We start from the raw sequence: 15,379 nt of genomic DNA on the forward strand, positions 1-15,379 counted from the left end.
TTCAAAAGGTCATTAATTATAATGGAGCCCAAGAAGAGCAGAATGAGCTACGTCAATAACTACCACCCAATACCACCCAATAGCACTCAAATCTGCAGTGATGAAATGCTTTGAAAGGCTTGCAATGGTCAGAATTAACTTGAACCTAAGCAAAGATCTGGACCCACTGCAATTTAGCTACTGCCAAAATCATTCCACAGCAGATGAAATCTCATTTGCTCGCCACTCAACCCTAGATCCCAAGGTGTACATCAGGCTTCTTTTCATCGTCTGTAGCTTACTTTCAACATAATCATACTCTTAGTGCTGGTCACCAAGCTTCAAAATATTTGCCTCTGCACCTCCATCTGCTAGTAGATCTTTGACTTCCTCTTCAGAAGACTACAGTCAGTACGAATCAGAAACCCAAGTCTCCTCCTCTCTGACAATCAACACAGGCACACCTCAAGTATACATGCTTTTAGCACATTGCTCTACACTCATGACTGTGTTATGTCACCAAAGGCACTTGGAAATTTCTACAGTGGTACCCTGGAGAGCATTCTGATTGGCTGCATCACTGTCTGGTATGGTGCCCGAGTACAGGATGGGAAAAAGACTACACAGAGTGGTGAACTAATCCATTACCATTATCTGCATTAAGCTTCTCTGTGCCAACTGTCCAGGTCATTTGGTGGAACATCTCATCAACAAGGCTCACAGACAAGCACTAGGACTTGGCTTGGCTGACAGTGAGAAGAGCCCTCCCAGGGAGATCCTTCATGTACAACAAACATTGACCTCAATTCGGCTGCAGTGTAGTCGATATGATTGTCCATCTCATTGCTGAATGCGGATTTGCAAAGAGAGTGTGGAGAAGGATCCAGGGGTCCTTGTTGCCATTCATTCCCTCTGGAGGATTCTGATCTGCAGGCTGTTCCTGGGGACACTCAGAGTCTGACATCCAGAACCATTGGAAGACCATCACATCAGTGAAAGAAGCACTTGGAACTGCCCAAAACCTGTTGGTCTTTCAGCATTCTGAGATGATGGTCTGGGAATGCTGTCGACTGGCGCATTTCAGGCTGCAGGAGTACACGCTGAGGGATGTACTGAGATTTGGTGTGGCCAACATGAGGGCGTGGTGGGTAAAGACCACAGTCTAGAGTCCTCCCTTTACTGGGCACTGAGGATCTGAGACTGAGGGGATGCCCCTCAATCAACAGAGGGGAGAGAAGTGGCAGTAATGGGGTGTGGAGAGAGCAATGTAACAATGTACATTGATGAGAATATATAGATATGACTGACATTATGAGTGTAAGAAGACTTGAATTCTCTTCCTGTTTGTAAAATAAAATTATTCAAGGTAAGATAGGTTTAATGACAATGTGTAGAAACAACAGGATCCCATAATGGTGGTAACAGAGTTTTGAGAGACCAATGTAAAATGTACATTGATGAGAACCTATCAACATGACTGACATGATGAAAGTAAAAAGTTTAGAATGTTTTTCTTGTTTTGTAAATAATTTATTGCCAATAAAGTATATTTTTGAAAAATAAAAATAAGTTGGTGTCTCAAGAAATCAGCCTCTATCCTCAATGCCCCTCACCACCCTCTTCTCGTAGATACTATCAGGAAGGAGGTACAGGAGCCTAAAGACAAACACCCAACGGTAGAAAGTCAGCTTCTTCCCCTCTGTCATCAGATTTCCGAATGGACCATGAACCACAGACACAACTTCAATTTTGTTTTGCACCAATTTATTTATTTTAAAAATGTAATTTATACCATTTTTTGTGTGCCCGGAATGCTGTCGCAAACCACAAATTTCAGGCCATATGAATTATGACAATAATTCTGTATCCGAGGCTCATTAAAGTTTTCCTTCGGGTGAGGAAGGCAAATGCGGTGTCAGCATTCATTTTGAAAGGATTAAAATACGAAGGCAAAGATGTGTTATGCTGAGGCTTTTCAAGGCACTGATCAGACCATATTTGGAGTATTGTGAGCTGTTTTTGCCCCCATACAAATGGAAGGATGTGCTCGTGTGGGAGCAGCTCCAGAGGAGGTTTATGAGAATGATCCCAGGGATGCGAGGTTCACTCTATGAGGAGTGTTTCATGGCTCTGGACCTATAATTACTGGAGCTCTGATGGACAAGGGAAGATCTTATCGAAACATTCTGAACATTGAAAGGGCGAAATAGATGGTTCAAGTGGCATCCGAACAAATGGACACCCCTTTAATACAAAGATGAGAAAACATTTGCTATAGAATTTGTTGCCACATGCAGCTCTCGGGTCCAGGTCATTTAAGGCAGAGGGTGATATGTTCTTGATCATTTAAGGTTATGAGGAGAAGGCAGGAGAATGAAATTGAAAGGAAAAATGTGTCAACATCATGCATAATGGCTATTCCCAGTTGCAGGCCCTCTCCATATTAGATACAGCACGTTTTTGAAATCAGGATGAGGTAGTTTTAACTAATATTTTTATTCACAACATCAGGTTCAATGGATTTGCTCCAAAAGGAAATTATGGTCTTATCTAGTGCAGAAATCACATCGATGATTTGAAAACAAAGTGCTTTGTGCATCTCACATTGGACCATGCAGATTAATTGTTCATTATAATGTTAAGACATATTGCCAGAAGGAAGAGCCAGTTCTTCAAAGTATTTTCCCTGTTTTAACTGTCATTTATAAAATTTTGGATGGAACACACAACAGCGATATAGAAATATGGTGAAACATATTAATGAATGACCAAAGCCTATGCCATATCCTGGGCAATTTTGAACATCTCAAAATGGATGAATTACCTAAAATAGTCCCAGAACCTTTCTCACTAATCATGCAATTATTTCAATCACTTGAGTGAATAGAAAGTGAAAATTAGCTTTAGCTCTTGTTAACCTGCCCAGGCTTGGAATGTGCTTTCAATATGGCAGTCCCTTTGTTCTCTTTGGCAATCAATCAAAATCTGGTGCACCTCTGCTCTGGCCACCACTGTTTTCCCTCCACACATATCCTGTCAAATAGACAAAGGAAATACTGGCAGAGATTGATCGAAGTTGTAATTCGAGTGCTAAAATTCACAGGAATAAATTTAACACAGAAAAAATATCACAGTATGGAATAGAGCAGTCCACATCCATCACTAGCTCCACAAGCAACTGTCCTTTATACAGAGTTAGTCAACTGAAAACATTTTTCGTCTCCATGGAGATATGCAAATCAGATGAAATCTAACCAGTTATGAAAAGTAAAGACATATTTCTGATGGTTTATGATTTCTCAGTCCAGATGGTTTAACATAACATTCTTGATAAATATAAATAAATATTTTGATGTTAAGAGATTATGAGCAAATATTCTATTTTAATTAATTGATGGAATGCACAAACATCTCTTAATTAAAAAAACTATAATTATAAAATATAGAATCAGAAGTAGGCCATTTGGCCCATTGAGTCTGCTTGCCATTCCACCATTCTTCTACTCTCCATAACTGCTAATACCCTGACTATTGAGATATCTATCAATCTCTGCTTTAAATACACCCAGCAACCTGGCCTCCACAGTTGCCTATGGTAACAAATTCCAGAGGTTCACCAGTCTCTGACAAAAGACATTCCTCCATATCTCTATTTTAAATGGGCACCATTCAATCCTGAAGTTGTGCCCTCTTGTCCTTACTCCATTACCATGGGAAACAAATTTGCCACATATACTCTGCCCAGGCCATTCAACATTCAAAATGCTTCTATGAAGTACCCCTTCATTCTTCTGAACTCCAAGGAGTACAGACGAATAGCTGTCAAATATTCTTCATATTCTTATCCCTTCATTCCAAGATTCATATTTGTGAAACTTTTTTGAATCCTCTCTGATGCCACTCATCCTTTCTTAAATAAGAAGCCCAAATCCATATTCTAAGTGAGGCCTAACTAAGCCTCAGCATCACATGAATGATTGGTAAGGGATTACTTAAGGTGATATGTGAGTGGGAAGGGAAGGTTGAGAATCATTGCTCTAGACCCAATTGTGACTAAAATATTTTGCTGGAGAAAAAAATGAACATTGGCCCATTTCCTTTGGAGATATGAAACCGTGCACATAACAAATCAATTAGGTATGATTAAAACAGTGGTTTTCAATTTTTTTTCTTTCCACACATACCACCTTATCACTTATCAAAGAGCACCTATGGCATAGGGACTGCTGAAGGTGAAATGTGAGTTTAGGGTGAGCAGTTTGAAAACCACTGCTCTATATCCTTTCCTTGAGATATGAATGCCAACAATGCATTTGTCTTCTTCCCCACTGACTCAACCTGGAGGGTAGCCTTTTGGGAATCCTGCACAAAGGCTTCCAAGTTCCTTGCATCTCCAATTTTCTCTCATCCAAATAACAGTCTGTGCTTTTATTCCTTCGACCAACATACACTTTCCAACATTGTATTTCATTTGCTTCCAAGTTCCTTGCATCTCCAATTTTCTCTCATCCAAATAACAATCTGTGCTTTTATTCCTTCGGCCAACATACACTTTCCAACATTGTATTTCATTTGCCACTTTTTTGCCCACTCTACTAGTTTTTCTAAATCTCTCTGTAGCCTTCCCATTTCCCCCTCACTACTTGTCCCACCACCTATCATTATACAATCTTCAAACGTAGCCACAAAGCCATTTATTCTGCAATCCAAATTATTTAAAAAGCAGTGGCCCCAACACCAGCGCTTGTTTGAAGTTGAAGCAAATTGAACTAAAGTTAGTGGAAACAAAAGTATTAAATATATTTAGTGCATTATTTTGTAAAAATACTTTTATATGGGTAATTAATCATGCAAAGAATTATTAACTGAATGTATTTACTGTTCCCAAATAGCTCTGAGGTGACTAACCGGTGCTGTTGATCGATTGATCACCTTTTCTCTGTGTGATGATGGACACTTATTATCAAGTTCTTTGTGCTGCCTGGCAGCAAAACCGTATCACCAGTTCCTTTGCAATTTGATAATTGAACATCCTGTTCTGCTGGCTGAGATTTAGTTGATGCAGGTTTTATGGCTTTAGCTGAAAATTACTTGCAGTGATACCAGAGAGCTTCACAGTTGGAGTCCCAACACTGACATACAAAAGCCCAAAGGCACAATTTAAAAGAGAATGGGGAATTGTTCCAGTCATTTGATAAGCATTTCCTTTTAATCAATACTACTGGTCAGAAAATTGCAATGCCCAATATTCATCTTTAGCAAATAGCTGACACAATGGTTATATAAAAATGATTCAATCATTGGAAATACCATGTGTCCTTTGAAATGTTCAGAGAGAAGAAACAAGAAGCTATAAAAACACAATAATATTAAAGCAGAAGGAGACTTTATTCATAGAGAATATATGAAACATTACCCTAGCATTTCAAATTTTCTGAATAACAAGTCCATGATATTTCTGAGCTTGGTTGGCAAAGTGCATTGCAGATATTGCAGCACCAGTGACCCGGGTTCAAATCCAATAATGCCTGTAAGGAACTTGTATGGTTCTCCTCGTGTTTGTATGGGTTTTCTCTGGGTGCTCCCGGTTTCCTCCCACCCTTCAAACATGTTGGTTAGTTAGTGTATCTGGGTGTCATGGGCTCATGAGCTGGAAGGACTGGTTACTGTCCTTCACGTCTAAATTTCAAAATTTAAACATTTACATTTGAAGTTTAATGAATTGCTATTCAATAATTCTGAACAATACAAATCTATTGCATTGAGCTCCATCTTTTTCTTTATTTACTTACCCAGTTGAAAGCAGTCTTGATATGGTTTCTGCCTCTAATGTTATCTCTAAATAAGCTCAGAATGAGAAGACCTTGGACCAAACAAAAATAGAGCAGTTTGCAGATTTCAGAGGTACTTCCATCTGGCTCTCTTTCAGTCTATTTTGCCAGTGTGCCAACATATTTTTGCAGCTTTCCAGTGTTTCAACAGAGTTAAACATTCTTCCTTTTTTTATGTAATCTGTGTGTAATGAGACTGAGCAATTTTTTTAGTCTGCTTTCTATTTGGGATGCATGTGAAAATACTAATTGGCACAGTTTCAAGAGCACCAGTAAAAGCTATTTACTCTTTATGCAAATAAGGATGTTAGTCATAATTTCTTTGTGGTGAATTTACACCAAAAAAAATTCTGGCACTCATTAAAATATTGCCAGCACACCATCAGGTGTTGTACAACTTGAAAATGGTAGCAATCTTACTCCATTCCAAATGGGAGCCACAATCTTTGGTGCCGTGGGAAGAATTTTTTTTAACCCAAGTCTTGCTGGTGAAGGCTGTAGAGGTCTCTAAACTGGCAACTTCATTCTTTTTTTTTTAAATTGCAAAAGGAAAAACTGTACTGAAATTTTGATCTGTGGCACATTTTTTGCAACTGAGTTTAGCAAGGTTAACTGTAATTTATTGATGTATTTAGAAATGGAAAGTGCTGTATTTTTCAACATTAACATATTTATGACCTGGTCGACATATTTAGTAATACTTTAATAGAGAAGACATCATAAATTGTTGGCATGGAGACTTCTTGCCATTAGATCTTGCACATACATCCAACAGAACATAAATGGAATATATTTACTCCATCAACTCAAGAGCATTGATGACAAAAATAATAATATAGCTCAAAAAGAAACAATTTGTCAGCAAGAATCTCATCTCAAAATTCATTTAATGGTAATAATACTTTAAATACTGTGGTCGTGATTTATCACACCTTCCGACTTGCTCAACAGGATGACTGCAAATCCATCAGATATCTATTTTTCAGAATTTTTAACATGAATATTTTTATCTCATGAAGTATGAACAGCTGCTTCCAATATTAATGTTTGCATTTCTACAGTGCATCATGCCCTATTGAAACACTCCATGCAATTGAGCACACTGACTGTTACCATGTAGAGAGACACAGCAAGCTATATTGCACCAGCAATTTTTCTCAAAAAGTAATGAACTGACTAAGGAGTTAATCCGTTGATGGAATATTGGCAAATTTAAAAATGTGGTGTCGCACAGGGGATCAGAACCATCACATTTTTAACTTTGGATAATGCCACTGAGAACAGCAGAACAAGCAGACGGAGACAAAATTTAATGTCCATCATGTAAAGTTCATCAATGCTGTACATATTACCATTGAATTGAGTACCTTCTCAGCCATCACTTGAATTCCAACTGTGTATTGAAGCCCATAATCTATTTGCCCAACTAAACAAAGGTGACATTCATGCCAAACAATTTCTTGGAAGGTTTTTTCAGTGAACAAGTGTTGGTTCCTTTTCCAAACAGCTGCTGTAGCATTATTGTCCAATAAACTGTAATTTATGCATGACTGAAGTTTTATTGCCAATTTAAAATCAATTAATACTAATTATTAATTTTGTTCTTGGTTAAATGGAAAAAGACCAAAGCTGTTCTGTTTCACGTTGTCCATAGTAATCCTATTCAGTAACTATTGACATTTTTTTCCCACCAAGCATGGAAACTTCAACATGAAACTTATAATCCAAATGGAACAATTATAATTGCTGGAAAAGATCAGCTAATCGGAGTTTGAATTAGCCCAGTAAATTATTATTCCAGCTGCAAGCATGGATATGGAGCTTAGGCTTTATGATTGAATTCCTGCGACCTTATTCAATAAAACTGTGTACCAAAGAGTTGGCAACTTCCAAAACAGTTGATGATCATTCAATTTACAGCATTTTACTTGCATGTAAGTCATATTTATATTTACCTCAAGATACAAGGGGAAGAGAGTTGGATCTCAGAATCTCTGATTGGGCAATAGGAGCTTGAATGCCTTTTCCTATTTCTATGTTCCAAAGATGAAAGCACAGTTTAAATTATACAGCAAAGTTTATTCATAAAATATGTTTTTTTGTGTTGAATTTACGTAAGTATTGAAATTAGCACAAGGTCATCTATCAGAGATTGACAACAGAACCCTGACTTCATTAGCCCTATTACATTTCAGCCTGTCTCTCTGCAATGAAGCCTATATAATGAACCCTTTGCATCATATCACTGCTGTTAGAACCTCTGAAGATGATGACCGTGCCCAGCTCTTCACCATTTAAACTCAACCATCTTTTTCCATTTCTCAAATGCCTTCTCAAAAGTTTTTGCTCCTTCCTTTGGCATCTCATGTCACTCTACCAGGTGTTTTGTATCCGACATCCTGCTTTCTCCTTTCCATCTTACTGGGTTACATTTACTATACAACTTGTATAGTATGCTGCCCCTGTAAATTAGCTGCTCTTTAAATTTGGGTTCATTCAAAAATTTTTAAGTCCCAATCCAAGGTAATGTGATGAAACTTCATTTCATTTTTCATCAATGGGGTAAAACTACTTTCACTACCTTGTCAATGCAATCAATTCAAAAATGTGATTCAGTTCTAAATAATCAACTCACACAATGAGCTCTAAATTATAAAGTTCTGTCCTAAAGTTGCCAGGATACCTCTCATGGCACTTTCATTAAATTAAGCAGAAATACTTACAGTTCAGGAATCTAAAAATTGCTGTCCCAATAGTACATTCATCATTAGAATGGCCTTTAATCTGGAGATCTGGCCTTTCAAAATTATCTCATGCTGGATATCAATTGTGAGGTACAGTACTGAGTTACTTGGGAGCCTTGCCTGAAAAATCCACTTCCTGTGAGAATTAAACTCTGTGTGGGAGCTAGCCTGGATTGAAGATGACGGGTCGTCTACCTTAAGGCTTCAGAACAATATAACAAGGTTTTATTGTTGATGCTAATTAGACCTACTTCTTGGATCAGATCCTGAATAGCCATTCATGAAGCAGAGTAAAACATGCATAGGAAGATAATTCATGACTTTCTTCATGGATATTAATTCCATTATTTAACTATCGTTCCATTTTAATGCATCATGTGCCAAAATAAATTAAAATTTTGAACATTAAATTTCCATTCATAAATGAACAAGCCATCTTGACTGTGGTTCTTTTATACAATCAAATCAGTTTGAAAATAACTCCAACTGAATTTAAAAAAAAACTGGAGACTGCAGTCAAAGGATACGCACCAGACTGCAGAACTGGCTCTGGGCAGGCTGAAGGGGTACCTGGTTTAGGAACCGAGATGCCGAGTGTGCTGAAGGGTTCCTAATCATGTTGGCAGTTTGCATCTCGTGTCCGGGTTGCCCATGGTTTGGGCTGGAGTATGTGTGTCTGTGGAGGCTACGGGAGCAAATCCACTGACGCTCGATGATTCTGTGGGGGGAGGGGGGAGATTTCACTTTCTCGGACAGTATAAGGTGTCCGACAATTTCTAGTGATGGTGAATCTGTTTGCCTTACAGCAGCCTAAAAATAATTTTGTGTATATTACACTGCTTTTATTACATGACAACAAAGGAATTTTTGAAGCAAGTCTGACTGAGGTTTCATGGTGCAATGATTTGCTTCCCATAGTTTGCAAGAGGGAATCTGACGCCGACAAATATTTTTCCAGCATATGCAATAATCACAACAAATAACACATTGCATTAATCTTTACTTCAACAATAAAGATGCTAATTTATGCAACCCTTCAAATATCCCAAGGCCCCTCACAAGTTGGTTGTCAAGTTAATTTTTCCACAAAGGCATTTCAGAAATCTGTTCAGGAGAGGATCAGAGCTGGTGAATTTAAAGCCTTTGTGTAGCTAAAGGCATTGCCAACATCAGTGTAAAAGTTGAGATGGGGAATGCACAAATGGCAAGGCTGTAGGAGCACTGATAATTCATAGGTTCCCAAGGCTGGAGGGAGATTTAGGCCATGAAGAGATTTAAAATCAACAATAACATTTGGAAAACTGAGAAGATGCTTAACTAAGAGCCAGTGTAGGCCCTTGAGTAGTTTTATGAAATGCATGATCCAGGATGCAGATGGTATCATTTTGAATGAATTTAGGTTTATCGAGGGTTGTTAACTCGACCTGGAACATCATAGGCACCAAACTTCACTCCATCGAGGACATCGACATGAGGCAGTTTCTTAAAAAAAAGCAGTCTCTATCTTCAAGGACCCCACACAACCCAGGCCATGCCCTCTTCACTCTGCTGCTATCGGGAAAAAGTACCGGAGCCTAAAGACGAGCACTCAAGGGCATAGGGACAGCTACTTTCCTGCTGCCATCAGATTCCTGAATGTTCGATGAACCAAAGACACTGCCTTATTTTTCATTTACTACTATTTTCATGCTCACCACACTGGAAGATTGCAGAGGAGATCCACCAGGATACTGGCTGGATTGAAGCATTTTATGGAGAGATTGGAAAGACCCAGTTTTATTTTTGCTGAGGAGACTGATAGATGGGGGAAATAGTCAAGGATATATTATTATTGCAAAGGGCATATCTTGTAGCTTTGAGCACACTTTACTCGGTACCGTAGTTGAGGCAGGACCTCAAACGGAGTGAAAGGCATTGTTTCAGGAATGACAGACAAAGGATTTTGGAGAGAGAAGAGAATTAGAGATGAAGTAATGAAATGGAGAAAAATAAGTGAGTTTAAGATTAAAGCAATGAGAACATTTTTAGCCCTTTGGGACCAGGAGATGAGTGAAGTGGTAGAGACAACTGATTTTCAAGTTGGTGACAGTTGTTCGTGGGTTAGAACTTTATTCCCTGGAGCGCAAAACAATGATTGGTAATAGATAGTGTAAAGGCAAGCAGACTTTTTTTTCCCACTGAGGCGAGGAGAGATAAAGTTTAAAAGGAACATTAGAGGGAAACTTTTTCATGCAGAGGATGTTGGGATTGTGGTATGACCTTCCATCTGAATTTGTAAATGCAGGCTCAATTTTGACATTTAAGAAACATAGGGATAGGTTAAATGATGGAAGGGGTATGGAGGTATAGGTGCAGATCACTGGGACAAGGCAGAATAATAGTTCTATGCAAACTAGAAGGGATGAAGGGCCTGTTTCTATGGTGAAATGCTCTCTGGTTCTATTGGTTAGGGGAGTGTAGATGATCAGGGAGTGTACAGGCAGCAGGAAAGAAGTTGGAATGCAGGGTTGGGGTGGTGGGAATTACACAAGCCTTCCACTCTGATGAATCATTTTGGCAGCGGAGATCAAGGTCTGGTACGTCATACAACCAAGTAGATCGATGGACAGCTAATCAGTTTGTCTGCCATAAACATTTCCTTTATAAATATAAAGGGTCAGTGAATGGAGCCATATTTGAGAGCAGGCACATTCAAGGAGTGATGTTTGATTTAATGCTGAGGCATTAAACATTAGGTGACGTTATAGTTGAGCAGATAATTTGCAGCAAAAATTATATACTGTAATTATCATCTGAACCAGATTCACCTCCTTAAGACATCAATCAAGGAGCATTTAATTAATTAGTCTAGTTTTGATTGAAAGCTCAAGATTTTCCAAGTTAAATTTTAAAATCATACATTCTTTTAATATACTTTAAAAGCAAGGATTTGATTTCAGAACAAGTCTTTTTCTAAGGGCATAATCACTGAAAACATTCAGAAAACTGAAGTATCATCATTAATTCAAAGATGCTACCTGTACTACTGAATATTTTCAATTTTTACTTCATTGCCTTCACAAAATCAAGTGGTTAATGAATGTACAGAAAAGAAGTTAATTGAATATTTTAAACTTCTGTATTAGAGAAAATAAAATCTTAGCAAAAGATTTTATTTATAATCAACGCTCAAAAATCATCAGTAGTTAAGAACACATACTTAATTATTTCAAAGAAATATATTTCCTTCATTTTTCTGAGTCCGCGAGGACGATCAGATTTCAAATGAGGTTTGGTGTCCAAACTGTTTTGCCGCCTTCTAATTCCTCACTCAGTCAGATTTCTGTATTACTTTTCTATCAATAGAGACACGAGGCCCTCAAGCGAAGCCTACAGCTTTTTAAAAAAAAAACCTAGAGTACTGCCAATGCCTGAAATCCAAAATAATCACAGAAAATTCTCCAAGGACACAACATAACAGGCACTAATCTGTGGAAATTCAAACCAAGTCAAGGATTTTCCTTCAATTCTAATCATGGATACGTGATCTGGGGTGTCGCCTCTGTTTATCTCTGCACAGATTCTGAGTCTGCTGAGCATTTTCTGTTTTGTTTCACTTTTTGCTGAATACTTGGGCAGTGGTCAGGATGGAGAAATTGAGTGATCACCTCTCACGCCCATTGCATATGCTCCGGTTAAAAATCTATTACCTCAATGTGGAGTGGTTGTTCAATCTTCATTGCTCCATCCTTTCTGTGCTTTCTTTCAGAAATCCCTGCAGGCAAATAACAAAATAAATGTGGCTCACAAAACTGGAAAAAGAACCAGTGAGATATCCAGGTCTGTAAACTCCACTGAATTATGCTACCATCTTGTTTAATTCAGGACTGTCACTTATTAACAATATATCCAGCAATTAATGTTTTCATTTCTCTCCCCAAGGGTCACTGCTTATAAGCCTTAGCTATTAGTATTCAAATACCTTGCCCTTTATAATGCAACACATGAAGGATGAAGATTTATAGATTACAATAGCATGCCCACAAAGCAAAGCCAGCCGAGCATATAGTCAGAAATTCAATTCAGTCCATCTAAAACTTACAAAATATTAAAGATAAGTTCAAACTCTAACGTGCTTCAACTGCCTGTCAACATTGATCCAATCATTTTGGCCTATGATGCATTGGATTATGAAAGCTGCTTTTTCAGTTTTCTGAATACAAATTGAAATATAGGCTCATAAAACATTGAGTAAAATAGAGAAAATACTAAATGAATCAAACATGTGAATCAACATTAATTATTGAAGCCATGCAAAATATTCATGACAGTACTCCATGGCATAAAATAGTCCATTTAAAAAATAAAATCAACAAATCAGATAAACTAAGAAGAATAACATTGAAAGCTCTTCTAAAAGGTGACTCGTTCATTGCAAAGAAACAAAAATTCCAGATTTAAATCGCAGGCATGCTGAGTTGGCTGACCTTAGCCAAGGTAACAGATGGGATTATGACAGGGCATTGCAGTTATAAACATAAAGCTCTCTAAATAGTGTTAGTTTATCACCAAATCAGAAAGTTTCTGTGGCCAGGGCTATGCAACAGGGTTTCAGGCAAAATTCAAATGAGAACCTCTGTACTAAGGCAATGTTTAGTGAGGTATCTATGAAACTGACACTGAGGTCTGCTTGATCAAATATGATTTAAATATGTATTAATTTCATGTATGACCTTGAAATACAGAAGAATGGATTTAATTACTGAGTGTAAGTGATACAAAAATAGGCTGACAATTTGGATACAAATTCTAAAAAATACAGGTGATATCTGAGAAAGTATAAGTTTAATGAATATGCTTAACAAAGGGTTAATAAGTTGGCTGAGAATATAATTGTCTTATAACATAGATGGGAATGTGACTGCCTTCTGACATGATCTTCCCTGTGCTATTGTGAGATCGTAACTAACACCACAAAGAATGTAGTAAGACTAAATAGATACAGAAGTAAGGTCCTCCTGTTTTTGCCAGCTTGTCTGCAGTCACCACAAATAAAAATAATAATAATTGACAGCTGTGTGAAACTTGTTGGCTTTCATGCAGATCCCTGCCCAAAGGTGTATAAAAATGGGATGGATACTCTATATGCTTTGAGTGGGCTTCAGTGTAAAGAACAAGTTACTGAACTTTTTCTTTGCACCTCTCACTCCCACTAGTGTTATCAAGGCTGAAGAAAGAAACTGTTGTATGCTTAATTGGTTCTGCTGTTTGTTTCATTACAGCACAGGCTGACTTTCACATTGGCACAGTCAGCAAGATATGGCTGGTACAGAAGTCACTTTGGGCCGAGTAAGAGGCCCTCAGCATTCAGAACTCCAGAGGGAGGATAAAGAGGCATCTGCAGATCCATTATAACTGTCTCCCACCCTGGTTACCAGGAACGCTGTGATCCGTCATCCGAGGTTGATCTAATTCGCTGCTGAGATCCAGAAAAGAATCAGGATAGACAAGAGGACGAAGCGTACAGTTCAGTGGAATAAATGGTATAATACTTTAAGGTTACACAGCTGCAGTGGTTATACAAATATACAGATACAGCATTGCCTGAGGTCAAATTTTAATTTGATTGGTTGGCCAGAGAGGTCCAGATAAAAAGTTAATTTGTAAGGCAGGCAGGATATGAAGTATGGATAAGACTGATGGGGGCAGCTTGGTAGATCAAGTGTGTTATTTGTATCCGAAATATGGTAATGAATTTCAACAGCTGTCTGCAGCATTAACGAATCAAATGGGTAACGAGGCATGGTTAGTCAGAGAAACATGGTACGTACAGCATATAGAAAAAGCAAAAGAACTACAATATGGCCTCATTATAACGTGATGGTTGGGGGTTCATAAAATCTCATTGTGAAAAAAGCAGGGACATGCTAAAAAGCGGGATTTTAATAAATAGTTGTTACAGTTGAAATTAAAACAAATTAACTTTAGTAAACCAGAAATGACTATTTCTCCATCAATAAACAAATAAAGTGTGCAACGCTGAATGCTCACAGCTTCACGCAGCTCACCAGTAGGTCTAAAAGCATTTCAAAGGAGAAAGAACTACATTGGTGGAGAGAGCATTTGCAACTCTGCCCCATCGTCAGTCAGACTAACAAGTGGCAAACAGATGAACTCAACCCTGGCAGGTTTGAGACATTTCTGCGTCATGGTGTTTCAAACCTTTCTGCAAGGCCAGGATACATTTGCCTGACACAATAATCTAGTACTTGTTTTGGATGTATACAAACCCATGTGCGTCTGTGCTTGGAACTGATGTCATCTAAGTATAAATCTGTGTAGGTCATGTCTTTCCCAATGTCCCCACTCCTGCCGGGAACCCGACACCCCCGCTCCTGCTGGGATCACTTGCTTGCTTAATTTACTATAATAATAGTCGAGCATTCCTCACATCCTGCGCAATATCGTAAAAGAAACAAAAATGCTCGAGGAGTCTGTAAGGTAAGAGGCAAATATCTTCGTCTCTTTATCCAAAATAAGCAACAATTCTCCATTAAAGCGGAGTCTGAAACCTCGTTCAGCTACTCCTTTATCGTATCTAGCGAGAGATGGGGATTAAGGTATTTGCTCTGGGTCGGAGGACTGGAACCAATCCCCAGCGGATACGGAGGGCCTACTGTGATCAGCACGAGTCTAATGACTCATTGCTTTATAACTGAATTCATGTTAAATCAGCGAGTGTAAAATCATGGTTTCACTGAACTATGCAAAAGTAAACATAGGAAATGGAGAAATGGAATGGAAGGAACAGGGACAGAAAGAATGGCAGAAATTTAAAGAATGAAT

General features: G+C 38.2%; 1 protein-coding gene across 13 annotated transcripts in view; it reads right to left on the reverse strand.

The window, feature by feature from the left end:
* The window catches only part of tenm1 (teneurin transmembrane protein 1), an 832,896-nt gene that overhangs the window by 644,682 nt on the left and 172,835 nt on the right, over positions 1 to 15,379 (reverse strand). For all 13 annotated transcript variants that reach the window (XR_011342879.1, XR_011342876.1, XR_011342875.1 and 10 more), the window contains exon 2: positions 12,244 to 12,308. The gene's annotated coding sequence lies outside the window, so the exon portion shown is untranslated. The remainder of the gene's footprint in view (positions 1 to 12,243; positions 12,309 to 15,379) is intronic.

This window comes from Narcine bancroftii, chromosome 8, assembly GCF_036971445.1.
Source record: "Narcine bancroftii isolate sNarBan1 chromosome 8, sNarBan1.hap1, whole genome shotgun sequence".
NCBI lineage: Eukaryota > Metazoa > Chordata > Chondrichthyes > Torpediniformes > Narcinidae > Narcine > Narcine bancroftii.